The sequence below is a fragment of the Bubalus kerabau genome, chromosome 8 (genome assembly GCF_029407905.1).
Source record: "Bubalus kerabau isolate K-KA32 ecotype Philippines breed swamp buffalo chromosome 8, PCC_UOA_SB_1v2, whole genome shotgun sequence".
NCBI classification, from domain to species: domain Eukaryota; kingdom Metazoa; phylum Chordata; class Mammalia; order Artiodactyla; family Bovidae; genus Bubalus; species Bubalus kerabau.
In genome coordinates this window covers 34,207,784-34,221,706 of record NC_073631.1, presented here as the reverse complement: position 1 = coordinate 34,221,706, position 13,923 = coordinate 34,207,784, and the positions used below count along the sequence as shown (strand labels likewise).

The window sequence follows — 13,923 nt, the reverse complement described above, 5'->3', positions numbered from 1 at the left end:
AAAGCAGGCATCTATGTATTACCTTTCCTTCTTCCCATGTTTTGCCCCTCTGTCCCCAACCCTGAGATCACTTCTAGATAAACCACCTACCTGTATGCAAGCTTTCAACTCATACTAGAGCCTGATGGGGGGAATCTGGTAGAAAAGGAAATAGTGAAGATACAGAAGAGGGAAGAGATAACTAATGGAGCAAGGCCTTTGAGGAAGCAAAAGGAGATGGGAGCCAGAGTGCTATGGAGAAACTGACTTTTTAAAGGAGAAAAGACATTTCCTCTTTTGTGAGACAGGAGAGTACATGAAGATAAATATGGGGCACGTCTGTTTACAGTTTGGAGATTGTGTTGATAAGAGAGTTCTGTTTGTATGAGTTAGGGTTCAACTAGAGACATAGACCCAGTAGAAGGTGGGTATATATAGAGAGATACTAATGGATTGCAAGGAATTGACGTGTATGATTGTAGGATAGCTCCAAAATCTGTAGGGCAGACTGTGAGGAAGGGCACAATGGCTGAATTTCTTCCTAATCAGGAAAGCATCAGGTCTGTTCTTAGGACCTTCCCATTGATTAGAATCAGGCCGACCCAAAATATCTGGGATAACTTCCCTCACTAAAAGTCAACTGATATGGATGTTGAGTGTATTTACTAAATACCTTTACAGCAATACCTAGATTAGTGTTTAAACAGCTGAGGGCTGCAGCCTAGCCAAGTGGACGCATCAAAAGACCATCACATGAAACTGGAGCCTGTTATACAGAGTGAAGTAAATCAGAAAGAAAAACACCAATACAGTATATTAACACATATGTATGGAATTTAGAAAGATGGTAACAACAACCCTATAAGCAAGACAGCAAAAGAGACACAGATGTAAAGAACAGACTTTTGGACTCTGTGGGAGAAGGGGAGGGTGGGATGATTTGAGAGAACAGCACTGAAACATGTATATTACCAAATGTGAACTACATGACCAGTCCGAGTTCGATGCATGAAACAGGGCACTCAAAGCTGGCGCACTGGGACAACCCAGAGGGATGGGATGGGGAGGGAGGTGGGAGGAGGGTTTGGGACGGGGGACACAGGTTCACCTGTGGCTGATTCATGTCAATATATGGCAAAAACCACCACAGTATTGTAAAGTAATTAGCCTCCAATTAAAATAAATTAGTTAATTAAAATAAAAACAAAGCAAAAGAGACCATCATACTATCTTTTTCTACCTCTAAAGCTGTGCTAACAGAAGATTTTGCATTGATGGAAACGTGTTATTTCTGCATCATCCAATAAAACAGCTACTGGCCACATATGGCTATTGAACTATTGAACACAATGCTTGGTGTAATTGAGGAACTACATTTTGAATTGTATTTAATTTTAATTAAAATTTAAATACCCTATGTGTCTATTGGCATCAAGTTCTAGAGTATAAGGCAGGGTCATCTGTTGAGAATATTATTACTAGTTAAAAGTAACAAATTGGTTGATCAAAACTGGCCCCCCAAACCATCAGATATTCTCATTTGCCCTTTAGTCTATTCAGTGGGAATTTTTCAGTCGTAGCTGTCATCTCTGATATTGACCTTGCAGTTTGCTGGTATCACAGTTTGCAAATATTAACAGTAAACATGAGATTGTGATTCTAGCTGAGCAGCTCACCATGCTAAGTAGGTGTGCATTCCAGCATGGAGCAAGCAACCGTTCATTTCCTGTATGCGCAGAGGTTCTTCCAGATGTCAAACTTGTTATAAACAGCAGCCGTCCTGTACGACATCATGTTTTCTGATTAATGGATTGTGTTATCTTATCAGCACACTGAGGACACACGTGGTAGGAGAAATAGAAAGCACGCATACCATATTCCCAAACACAGTGCAATAAAACTCAAATTCATCACTAACAACACAACTGTTTATGTTTGGAAATGTAAAAACATTATTCTAAATAATTCTTGAATCAAAAGGAACTGAAAACTGAAATTAAGACCTATTTAAATAAGCTGACTGAAGTGACTTAGCAGCAGCAGCAGCAGCAGCAAATAAGCTGATAGACAAACTACACTAACATACTTCTCTTAGATAGCTTTAAAATAATTTTTCAGAAAACAGGATAAAATATAAACATAACTATACATTTAATTTCTGGAGGCTAGAAGGAGAGCATCAACATTAACCCAAAGAAAACAGAATAAAATTAAAATGTTTACTTGATAATTGAAAGCTGTAGTTTATTATTTCAAATACACATAGTTCTAGAAATTTTAACATTAAAATAAGAGTACACAAATAGTTTTAGGAAGTGAAATTGTCCGTCACACAGTCTTGTCCAACTCTTTGTGACCCCATGGACTATAGCCCGCCAGGCTCCTCTGTCCATGGAATTCTCCAGGCAAGAATACTGGAGTGGGTTGCCATTCCCTTTTCCAGGGAATCTTCCTGACCCAGGGATCGAACCCGGGTTTCTTGCATTGCAGGTGGATTCTTTACTGCCTGAGCCATATGAAAATATTTGTATGTTTATAAATAATAATAACAAGTACTTGACAGCTTTCTATATTTCAAGCACTGTTGTTGAAGTATACTATGATTAAAGAAACTGTTCATACAATAGATGGAATACTACGCAACTATTAAATTATAAAAGGTTATTCTACATATAGGACATTGAAGGTTGTCCATGACATACTGACAGTGAAAGACCTAAGTTGCAAAATCATATGAACATATGATCTCATTTTAAAAAATATATCTACTAGTATGTATATTAATGGGGCTTCCCAGGTGGCTCAGTGGTAAAGAATCCTTCTGTGATGCAGGAGACTCGGGTTCGATCCCTGGGTCGGGACCATCCCTTGGAGAAGGGACTCGCTACCCACTCCAGTATTTTTGCTTGGAGAATCCCATGGACAGAGGAGCCTGGCGGGCTACAGTTCATGGGGTCACAGAGAGTCAGACACAAATGAGCAACAAATGTGTATCAATATCAGTATTTTAAAATCCAAAATAAGACTGGGGATAGAATTGAATCAGAGAAGAGAACTTCTGCATTCTTTTTTTTTTTTAGTTTTTTTTTTTGTTTTTTTCTTTTTGCAATGATCTTGTTTAATAAGTACAGGGATGATACTTTTAAAACCACTAAATGTGTTAAATATAGTATCAGTTTCTGAGAGACTGAGGGCTGAACATTTTTCACTTAGCAGGTGTGGAAAGCAGGTCTTGCTAAAACAATTTACCTTCTGCTCCATGCTAGTCATCACCCATACTTCAATAAGCTCTGCTTTGCCATGTGCCTGGAATATTTTTGTGGTGGTGTTCTGAACTAATGACTCTTCATAGTGGCACATGTTACACAAGAAAGGTAATATATGAATTTCAGGATACAGAAGGTGTCAAGGTGAAATATGCAAGGACTACAGGTCAGAGACCACAGCTGATGAAGACCTTCTGGTAGCTGCACAGGAGGGACTGAGGCTTTGTCCACCAGGGCACAGGCATGAGGGGAGGTGGGTGTTAAAAGCCAGGGTTACTCCCCTGCGGGGTACCTTGACCAGTCCCTTGCATGTGGCACCCAGACATGTTTTATATTATAATTTAGTCAGCATGGTCTTATTTTTCTCTATGTTGATTTCATGTCTGTCTCTTGCTTCTGGGATGTTTACTGTATTCATTACATTTATGTTGAGAATTTTCTAAGATGTCCTGATATAATGACTTGTAATTTTTCCAGGCCAGCAGTGGCAACATTTGAAATTACTAGCAAGCTGTTCCTCCACAGTTGAGAACAAATATTATTATTTACTTTCTGTCTGACTGACAGACTTACAGAAGAATTTTGAGCTTAAAAGGGACTATAGAAATTAAACAAAATTTGTGAAGATCCTATTATGCTCCAGGTCTTACTTTCCATCCCTTAGAGCTTACCTTCTGTAGCAATGGCATTCCAACTTCCATGTGAATAAGGATTACCTCTCGAGTTTGTTAAACACAGACTCCTGGATCCTACAGAGTTTCTGACCCAGTAGGTCTGGGGAGGGACCCCAGGATTTGCATTTCTAACAAGTTCCCTGGTGCTGCTGCTGCTGTTTTAGAAAATCATTGCTCTAGAGTGGCACTGTGCAATAGAGATTTAATGCCAGCCACAAATGCAAACTACATACATATTTTTAAGTTTTCTGGAATCTGTATTAAGAAAGTAAAAGGAAACAGGTTGGATCAATTTTAATCACATTATTTGACCTAATCCACAATCTTACCATCTCAACATGTAGCCAATATTATAAATTATTAAAGACATACTTTACTTTTGGGGTGATGGGATGCAGAATTAAGTCTTCACAGTCTGATGTGTATTTTGTCCTCATAGAACATCTCATTTGGAACCAGCCACATTTCAAGTGCTCAGTAGCCCCACATTGGACAATATGTGCATGCTTACTGAGTCGCTTCAGTCCTGTCTGACTCTTTGCCACCCCATGGACTGTATCCCACCAGGCTCCTGTGTCCATGGGATTCTCCAGGCAAGAATACTGGAGTGGGTGGCCATGCCCTCCTCCAGGGGATCTTCCTGACCCAGGGATCAAACCTCATCTCTTATGTCCCCATCTTTGGTAGGTGGGTTCTTTACTGCTAGTGCCACCTGGGAAGCCCCTTGTTGGACAGTATGGTTCCTAGTAACTAGTGCATCTTAACCATTTGTTCTTCCCCAGTATACCTAAGGGATCAGCATCCCTGGTGCCTCAGTGGTAAAGAATTTGCCTGCCATGTAGGAGACCCAGGTTCAATCCATGGGTTAGGAAGATCTCCTGGAAGAGGGCATGGTAACCCACTCCACTACTGTTCCCTAGAGAATCCCATGGACAGAGGAGCCTGACAGGCTGCAGTCCGTGGGGCTGACAGAATCAGACATGGCTGAAGTGACCAAGCAGCAGCAGCAGCATACCTGAGGGATATGATAAATTTCCAACAATAATAGTAACTCATTAAGGCTATATTTTCTGGAAAATATATGAATAGGCCACCCTTTGTCCATTTGTATTAGGGGCTCATTGAGCTGGAGCAGGTAGTTTCATACTTAACCAGATGAAAATTATTATAGTCTTGGCAGAAAAGACAGTTTCAAGTATAGTACAATGTCCTGTCCATGTTAACCTAAAGTCTGAATCCTATGGATTTATAGGCGACATTGGGGTAGGAGAAGGGGAGCAGAAGGAACTGTTTTAACAGTGACTCAAAGGAAACTAGGAATCAACAGCATTTGGGGTGGGAAGGGGCTCTCTAACAGGGTGACTTCCAAGTCCTCAGTAAGGAGAAGTCACGTGTTTTTTCTGCATCTTGCAGAATGGTGCTCACCTTCGATATGGTAGGGGCTGCAGCCCCCCAGCTATGCAGAAACAGTGATGCCCAGCAGACGGGGGAAGATGCAGAGCAGTGGGGTGGCTTGGAAGAAGTGTCCTTGTTCAGTGAGTACATGTGAAGCATGATGGGAGCTTCTAGAAACACTGGCAAAATGGAACTTAAAATGGGAGGCTGAGGTCCATATAAGCATATGGGACAGAGCCCCCAGCAGTACCTGGTTGATTATTGTTAGGGTGACCTCATTACATGGATAAATTGTGTAGGGGTTCAGATGATTAGCCAGGGATCTCAGGGTAAGCTACATAGACCAAAGCAAGCTTGCACCAAGCTAGGTCTGGTGACTTTGGTTTTGTAAAGATGGAGGAATTGGGTGATGGGGCAACGGGAGAGGGTGATTTGTTTTCAGGAGAGGAAGCAACTTGAAAAAAGATCCAAGTGGGCAAGAAGCGTTTTGGCAGAAGCCGTGTCTGCCTAAAGGAAGATAGGGGGAGCTACAGCTGCAAAAGATGGACAGAATCTGACCATGTTGGACCTAAAATATAAGACTTAGAACTTTGGACTTTGCTTCATAGGATATGGGGAACCCTTGAAAGTTTTTTTTTTTTTAGCATGGTGATGTTATGATTAGATTGTTTATTACAGAGAAAATAATTTAGCGGCTGAGTGTAGAACAAAATGTTCTGAGAAAAGACTAGAAGCCAGACCAGCTTTGCTACCCTCAGGAAGGGTGAGTTGCTACCTGGACCTGGAGTGAGGGTTGGGAGTAAAGGTAAAGCAAAGATTTGAGAGCTGGCAAGAATGGAACTAATAGCACTTCTGGAGGATGGTTGCAGAGGTGGGAAAGAAGGAAAGGAAAAGTGTGAAAGACAGATGTTGACAAGGGGCTGGTACTCAGGGAAGCAATGAAGGAAAGGAGAGAGACTAGGGAGAAAGGCGAGAGAAATGGGAGACAGAAAGAGAGCCAGAGACAGACAGACAGACTCCTCTTCCCTCTCAGATAGAGGAGAGGGAAGAAAGACACAGATAATACCAAGTTTTGAAGCCAGTAGCTGGTGCAGTCAGTGGTGAGAACTTTAACAGAAATAGGGAAACACTCAGAAAAATCTGGTTACCTCAGTTTACTTTAATCCAGGTCTTGGAATCATCACCTCATTAGGACTGTGCATTGAAACTGAAGGCCAATGGCTAAATTTGTTCTGATTGTGACCCTTCTCTGGTACTTACTGGGAGAACTGTGGGCAGCAAAACAAGTGTCCTTGATGAGACCATCCTACTGTTAAATGATAAACTATCCCTGTTGCTAGGAGACATATTCCACCATCTTCTGCTGAAGAAGAGAGATGCCTAACTTCTAATCAGGTCAGCTATTGTTCAGAAAGGACTTCTAATTCAACCCAAGACAGATTTTGCTCAATTTTAGATTGTTTTTGGAGAGACAGCAATTCCCTGACTCCCTCCTCAGCCCCTGCCAGGGCAGCAACATCCACAGCCATCCCAGATGGGTCTATGCCTGTGTCACAGATGCAGCTGTGGAAGCAGCTGGTCCACTTGTTCAATGCTCGCAGCCTCACATATCACCATACCACTTCCAAGAGATAGATTCAAAGCCTGAATTTAGAGAAATGGCTAGAAATCATCTGCAGGGGAAAATGCAGGCCTTTCTTGCACATTATTGAGAGAGAGAAGAAGGGAAGGAGGAAAGAGAGAAGAGAGAAAGTACATTGTGGTAACATGAATAGGGAAAAAGAAATTTCCACTTATGCTTTATCTATGGCTCACATTTTGACCATTTCATAATCATTCTTTGGTATGCTTTGTGGAAGAGACATATTAAGGGATTTGAGAAACTCATTTACTATCCTGGCATTCTCTTGATAAGAAATTTACCCTTTTGTTTTCCCCAGAAAAAAATCTAAGAACTCTGGACTGTTGACAAACATTCCCTTTTGCGGTCCCAACTCCTCTTGAAGCCAAAATGAGGTAATCAAAATTTTCTAAGTAAAAAAAAAAAAAATTTCTAAGTAAATATGTAATTGTCCTAATTTGCATATTATTTGCATGACTAGGGATGCAGGGATTTTTTTCCTCCTTCTGTGGGAGAAACCCAACCACAGGACCTTCTTGGATTTCAACTTGTATCTAATTTCCTGCCTTAGACACACAGTGCTAAGAGAATTTTCCCGGACATTTAATCTGACCCTTACCCACCCCACCCCCCATGATCTCTCAGTCTTCCTATTATAAGCAAATTGAAATACTCAAACTTCATCCTGCACCATAGCAGGAAATCTATTCTCTTCCAGAGTATTCCAGAAGACTCTGGAAAGTGATTTCTTACTGCGTAGCGATAGCTTCTGAAGGCTTCTGCTTCTCTCTCCTGGCTTTGCTCTAAGAATACAATTTCTCCTTCATTTCCTAAGGAACTGCTAACACAGTCTAAACTGCATGTTTAATCAGTTTACTAAAGATGAAGATAGTAAAGAGAATTAAAAAGCAGAAAACAAAAATGTAAAGCTCTCAAATATCACAGTCCTATCCAGTTATCCTGTTTCATAAGTCCTTCTTTACCTTTCTTCCTTGGGTTCTGGCTTGTTGCTAAGTATTTCACTCACATCTTTGCTCTTCTCTCCAAATCCCCAGCTACTAAATTGCAGTGGAAAATGAAAATCCATTAATTAAGGCAATTAACAAAAATCTAACGCTTCTCCAGATACTTATCCACAACTTTCGGCTTAAGGAAAAGTACTTTTTACTTTGTTAAGATGATTTTCACCTCCTTTTGTTTTTTTAGAACAGTTTTCCACATTTCAAGTTAGTGTAGGCCTTATCATAGACAATCAAAAATTCCTTTAAAGTCTTTCTTTAAGAAGAGATGCGGGCATGCTCAGTCTCTTCAGTCATGTCTGGCTTTTTGCAACCCCATGGACTGTAACCCGCCAGGCTCCTCTGTCCATGGAATTCTCCAGGCAAGAATACTGGAGTGGGTTGCCATGCTCTCTTCCAGGGGATCTTCCCAACCCAGGTACTGAACCTGTGTCTCCTGCATCTCCTGCATTGGCAGGCAGATTCTTTACCCCTGAGGCTCTGGGGAAGCCCTAAAAAAGAGGTATTACCCTCTAAATGTGTATCAACCACTCCCACCTAACAACAACCACAGTCTGTAGGCAGATTTTTGTTCTCCAAACAGAACCATTCTGAAATATATATACTTCTCTGCTGTCCTCAATATCCTTATTTCTATTCAGCGGAACAGAGGGGAAAAAAGAATGCCTATCTCTGGAATTAGAGAACCTGTGAAGGAAAAAACAGCCAACAAAGAAGTTAATTATAAATATTATTCAAACTCTTTAAACTATGTGAAGGAAGATGATGTAATGGGAAAACTACATGCTTGGGGTTCTGGCAGATGACAGACCTGCATTCAAATCCAAGTCTAAGAACCATTTGCTCTGTGTTCTTGGGCAAGTTACTAACTTTTGTAAAATAGCAGTAAACATGCCTGCAACATGGGTTGTTGTGAAAATTGAGAAATATGTGAAGCACTTGGCATCTAATAAGGGGCTCAGGAAATAGTCCTTCTTGTCCCACTCCTCAGATCAGTAAACTGCTATTGTTAGTCAGTATATTAACTGGTGCCTTAAATGCCTTGGATTATTAACCAATGAAATAAACTGTTCCATTAGTCAGTTTAGAAGCCCAGCCCAGTCAGACTCTCACCTATTCTTCAATCTTCCTGTTCTTTTGCTCTCTTTCCCATCCCGCCTCTGTTCTTTCTACTCTCCACCCCTTTCTCCTCACTCTCATTTGCTTCTTGCTGTGTAATGGCAAACTGTCTATTGTACAGTGCCAAAATAGAGTTAAGTGCTTATTCTAATTATTGAATAACATCTTATATTCCCTCCTTTTCTTAATTCAAGAAAAGTTGTCTTTAAAGTTGTCTAAGAAGCATAGAGTATAAACTGGCTTTAAGTGTGCTCAGTTGCTCGGTTGTCTGACTGCTTGTGACCCCACAGACTATAGATTGCCAGACTCCTCCGACCATGGGATTTCCCAAGCAAGAATACTGGAGTGGGTTGCCATTTCCTACTCCGGGGGATCGTCCCAACCCAGGGATTGAACCCAAGTCTCTTGTGTCTCCTGCATTGGCAGGCTGACTCTTTACCACTGACTCTCCTGGGAAGAACCACCTGATCTCAGCTGATTTGGGGAGGTGGGGATGGAAGATTCTGGTCCTCAATAACAAAGAGATTCCTTACCCTGGTTTCAACCACTTTGCTTTGTATTTTATTATTATATGCTCAGCAGTTACACATCTGCAGATATTGTAGAATGAACAAACAGGAAATCATAATTTTTCTGCCATCATCCATCCAGGTGTCGAAAACCTAGGAGTCATCCTTGACACCTCACTTTCTTTCCTACCCCACAGCCTTTTGGCTTTACCTTCAAGATAGATTCTGTGTCCACTCACTTTCCCTCATGTCCAGGGCCACTACGCTAGCTTCCTGGACTTCTCAAAAAGCCTCTTACTAATTGCTTTGTGCCTACCTGCCAGCCCCCCAGAAGTCTCCAGACTAGGGAGGATGTGCAAACCAGCCAGAATAGGGTTGATAGATTTAGCAAATAAAAACACAGAACACGCAAATAAAAAGTAATTTAAGATTATCAAGTACTTTTCAGTTGTATAAAATGTTACTAAAATTATTTTTATACTGAAAAATTATTCATTGTTTACCTGAAACTCAAATTTAACTGGGTATCCTGTATTTCTTTTTGGCAATCCGAAATTATAATCATTTCTTTAAAAATATAGATGATGAGATGGAATGAAAATAATAGAGTGTGAAAATGATAATTACTTATAGAATTACAGGGATTAGAAATATCTGATGGCCAGCCTGTGGATTAAGAACTCTCTCTCCCAAATATTTTTTAGCCACATGTACTATGTACTGTACTCTATAAATGAGAGCTGTGGTGAATCTAGAAAGACGAATCTCTACAAGAATTCTTACCTACTAGATTTGCAACAGTAAAACAGCCCAAGAACCCTGCACATAGGCACATTCATATAGGTGCATTATGTACATTTTTTTAGAAATAAATTCTATTTTGGAATATTTTAGATACAAAAAAGTTACAAGGATAGTACAGAGAGTTCTGGAATATCCTTCACCTACTTTTCCCCAATGCTAACATTTTGCATAATCATGATACTTTTGTCATAAGTTGCTTTCACTAGCATCCTGTTTCTCTCCCTAGATACAATGCAGGACCCTATGTTGTGTTTAGTTGTCGTGTCTTCTTAAACTCCTCTAGTCTGTGCTAGGTTCTTAATCTTTTCTTGTTGTTCCGTGACATTGATAATTGTGAAGAATATCAGTAGATGGTTTTAACAAAAATTTCCCTCTCCACTTCCGGATAAACACCTGGTTTAGAATCACAGAGATGGAAGGGGGAAAGCATAGAGGTTTAACGTTAGGACATCTAAGTTCTGATCCTGCATTATTTAATTCCTTCAGCGCTGGAGAAAAAAGTGCTGAAGGAATTATATAATTATAAATATATAAATTTATAATTATATAATTATAAAAAAGTCTCACTTTCTTTATCTGTTTTAAAGTGGGCATATTGTTACCTTTCTCCCTGGGTTTTATAAAGTTTAAATGAGATAATGTTCAGGAAAGAGATTTATGATGAAGCATCAAATATATGATCATCAAAAGGAAATTTATATTTCTAATGTCTGAGTTTTCCTATCCTGCAGATTTGTATAAAGTGGAGATGGAAACCAATAACATTCTATTCCAGGAATTTTTAAATAAAATTCTCAGAAGGCTCTCCAAAAGAAAAAAGTGAAAGCATAAATCAGATCATACCAATCCACCAATGATGTTCCACTGTTTTCTAAATAAAGGCCAAACTCTTTGCCAAGGTTTTTCTAGACTGACACTGTCTATGCCTCTGGCCTCAGACCTGCCATTTGCTCACTCTGCTCATCGAGCTGGCCCTCTTCCTGTTCTTACATCCAGTCAAGCCCACTGAATCTGCCATATCCTTTGCCTGGAATTCTCTTCCTTAGACCGTTACCTGCTGGCTCCTCCTTTCAGTCAGACCTTGACTCATGTGTCTACTCTTTGGTGGGTCTTCACCGTCCTCTCAGTCTAAAGCACACCCTCCATCAATCCCTGTCACATCACTTGGTATTTATTTATTTATCTGACTGCACCAGGTCTTAGTTACCACATGTGGAATCTAGTTTCCTGACCAAGGATCAAACCCAGGGCCGTCCTGCATTGGGAGTGTGGAGTCTTAGCCACTGGACCACAGGGAAGTCCCATATCATTTGGTTTTATTTTTCATAACACACACCCCATTCTGAGATTCTCTTGCCTGTTATCTGTCTTCTTTACTGAGCTGCATGAAGTCCGGGAATTTGTCCAGCCCTTTTCCTGTTTCATTCCCAGCAGCTAGAATAAATTCCCAGCTGATAGGTAGGTCCTTAATAAATACTTGTTGAACAAATGACTCTATAACTCTAGCTGAACAAAGAGGTAGGTCCATTCTACCTTGGTAACAGGTAACAGCAGGTAACTTGGTAACAGCAGCTTGGTAACACTGCTCTGTCAATCCATGTCACCAGTTCAGTTGGCGCCTCTATGAAGACAGGCAGGCACAGTGGCCCAGAGAAGATGAGAGAAACTGCATTATTGCTTGTTGCATATTCTGCAGTATTGCATATTCTGTACTTTGTTGACTCAACTGCCTGCACTTACAGGCTATGAACAAAATTTCCACGATCCATCTTTAGGTGAAAAAAGCATGTTGCAAAGTTGTATATATAGTCTGACCCTTGTAATACTCATACACAATAAAAATTTGTTGAATGAATCATGTTTTTTCAAAAACGTGTTTATATACAGATGTCTGGAAAATGGCCAGAAAAAACAAACAACCAAATGTAAAAAACAGTAAGTATTCTTGCGAATGAGATTGAGTAATACTTTTTTCCTTTGTATCTTTAAAATTTTTATATCATGAGAACAAAATTATAATAATTTCTAAAATAAAAAATAGCAATAAAATTATTTCCATTTTTACAAGAAGAAAAAGGATTTACCTATAAGAAAATTGATATTTGAAATGAAGTACATGAAAAGATATGAACAGATGGTGGACGGAAAAGGAACTACAAATGACTTTCAAATATATGAAGATATGCTCATTCTCAAAGAAACATGAATTAAAACTACTCCAAGAAGTTTTTTTCACCTATTTGACAAAAATCCCAGCTCAATTATACAATCTGAATCAAAGCTTGATAATACATTGATTGTGGTTTATTAATCTTTTAGTCTTTTCTTATATCTCCAGGGCATTGCCCAAATGGTTATTTCATTGCTACTTTTTCTTTTAACTCTAGAGAAGTGGTTCCTAAATGCTGTGTTTTAGAATCACTTGGTGGGCATTTAGAAATCCTGGTGCTCTCATGAAAAGATGTTCAGCATCACTAATTATTAGAGAAATGCAAATCAAAACTACAGTGAGGTACCACCTCATACCAGTCAGAATGGCCATCATTAAGTAACAAATGCTGGAGAAGGTGTGGAGAAAGGGGAACCCTCCTACACTGCTGGTGGGAATGTGAGTGCAGCCACTATGGAAATCAGTGTGGAGGTTCCTCAGAAAACTAAAAAGAGAATTACCATATGATCTAGCAACCCCACTCCTGGGCACACACCTGGACAAAACTCTAATTCAAAATGATGCAGGCACCCCTATGCTCATAGGAGCTCTAGTCACAATATTAAAGACACAGAAACAATCTAAATGTCCATTGACAGATGAATACTTGAAGACGTGGGACATTTATACAACAGAATACTGCTCAGCCATAAAAAAAAAGATTAAATAATGCCATTTGCCACAAGATGGATGCAACTGGAGATTACCATACTAAGTGAGGTAAGTCAGAAAGAGAAAGACAAATACCATATGATATCACTTATATGTGGAGTCTAAAATATGGCACAAATGAACATATCTACAAAACAGAAATAGACTCAGACATAGAGAACAGACTTGTGGCTGCCAAGGGGAGAAGGGGTGGGGGAAGGGAAGAGTAGGCATGTGGGATTAGCAGATGTAACTATTATATACAGGATGGATAAGCAAGATCCCACTCCATAGCACAGGGAACTATATTCAGTATCCTGTGCTAAACCATAATGGAAAAGAATATTAAAGAAAGAATGTCTATATGTGTATAACTGTGCCACTTTGTTGCATAGCAGAGATTGACACAACATTATAGATCAACTACAATAAAAAATTAAATTAAAAAAGAAGTCCCCGTGCCCAAGTGGCAACCTATACCAACTAAATCAATGTTTGGGGGAGTGGAAACCAGGCATAAATATTTTTTTGAAGATCTTCAGATTTCAATGTCCAGCAAAGTTTGGAACCCATGCTACAATGTTTCTAGTCCGTGCTCTCAGTATTGAGAGGAAGCCCTTAGTACTGAGCCCTCTTAGCATTACTTTGCCAACAAAGGTCCGTCTAGTCAAGACTAT

At 39.8% G+C, this 13,923-nt stretch overlaps 1 long non-coding RNA gene across 1 annotated transcript in view; it reads left to right on the top strand.

The window, feature by feature from the left end:
• LOC129659012 (uncharacterized) overlaps positions 1-13,923 on the top strand; it is an 86,353-nt gene that overhangs the window by 31,707 nt on the left and 40,723 nt on the right. Inside the window, exons 2-3 of the long non-coding RNA XR_008717734.1 lie at positions 5,333-5,454; positions 7,255-7,330. This is a non-coding gene — a long non-coding RNA (uncharacterized LOC129659012). The remainder of the gene's footprint in view (positions 1-5,332; positions 5,455-7,254; positions 7,331-13,923) is intronic.